This window comes from Carlito syrichta, unplaced genomic scaffold (assembly GCF_000164805.1).
Source record: "Carlito syrichta isolate Samal-C Ts95f unplaced genomic scaffold, Tarsius_syrichta-2.0.1 Scaffold314761, whole genome shotgun sequence".
Lineage (NCBI taxonomy): Eukaryota > Metazoa > Chordata > Mammalia > Primates > Tarsiidae > Carlito > Carlito syrichta.
In genome coordinates, this window is record NW_007258857.1 from 218,906 (window position 1) to 220,542 (window position 1,637).

A 1,637-nucleotide genomic window follows, 5' to 3' on the forward strand; every position below is an offset into this window, starting at 1 on the left:
GCGCTACCACGCCCGGCTCATTTTTTGATTTGTTGTAGAGATGAGGTCTCGCCAAGTTGCCCAGGCGGGTCGCGAACATAAAAAATATTTTTAAAAAAATAAAATTAAAATCACATGTTGTGAAATTAGGATGGTTTTTTACGTGGGCTTTCAAATATTAGCAAGTTGCTTTTTAACTACAGTATTAGCACTATGATAATCTTCCAAACGTATTCAGTAAAAGGCAAAAAACAGAAATATAGCTTTATTAGGAGAGTAACAAATCTACTAGCTCTCTAGTTTTTTACATAGTTTATCACTATGAGCTGCAAGATCTTCTACCAAACATGTACACCCTTATTCAAGCTCAGCCATTCCCTCACTCTAAATCTGTATCATCCCTAGTCCTCCTTAGCAATGTACAAGCATAAAGGATGTCTTCAAGAAGCAACCAGGTTTTCTGGGGGTTGAGCAGATAGTAGGTGTCCCCAAAATGCTAATGACTATCACCAATGACATTAATAATCAAAAGGGTGAGAACTCTACATCTGTGAGTCTACAATTACTATGGTACCTATTTCTAGATAAGTTAAATAATTTAAAATAACAGAACACAGGTGCTAAAATAATTCAGCTATGGAGGGAAATTGAGAATGGGATTTATGACATTCACCCTAGTTTAAAAATAATTCATAGCCATCCAAAACATAAGAGTTTAAAGGATTGGCAATGTTTCTAAGGTAAGTCTCTTAACTAAATTCTTCAGTCATACAGATACTTAAGGACAGGAAGAATAATTTGGTGACCTTCCAACTCTAGGTATTATTAAAACTCTCAAAGTGATGTTTTATGGGATAGGTTGAGAGCATTTGTTCAAAGGATAACACTTTCTTGGCTTTGAGTGCACTAGGAAAGCTGCAAGGCTAGAATACTTTGATGGCACAAAATAATTTAGACTTAAACTAGTGCTTCATGTCTAATAGTGGTCATGATAGTTTTAGAATTACTTATCACGGCAAGAGTAACTATGAAATTAAGTTCAAGAAGCTTGTTCCAAGATACTATCACCAACAAGTTTTGACATAAAGCAACATATACTTTTGCTGGCAAATGGACACACAGACAACATACTACAATGTCACACAAATAGATAACAAGTATCGCCTGACAGAAGTGATACAAATCATACTGAAATTGCCTCCAGTTATTATACTCAGTGCTAATTCAATGACAAACAGGTATATAATCTAATAGAAGTTTGAGACTTCCTTAAAAGATGCTTTTTTACTTAATTACATCTCAGGGTTATGTCCATTATTAATACTTTAGTCCTATTATGAAGAACATCCTTTCTAAATGTATGTTCATTCAAATTTTATCAAATAGTGGTATTACTATATAGTTAGCTAACCATTGCAACTTACAGTGACATTCAATTCTTCCTATTCAAATATAATCACTAATTTTGGTGCATTTGATAACAAGCAGGACATAATGTCATGAGAGCATACTTCTAGCATTCCATGTAATAAGCAAGTTTCAAATGCTTGCTAGCCGGGCTCGGTGGCTCAGCCTGTAATCCCACGCCTTTGGGAGGTGGAGGTGAGTGAATTGCCTGAGCCCGCGGGTTTGAGACCCGCCTGGGCAGCGAGACCTCA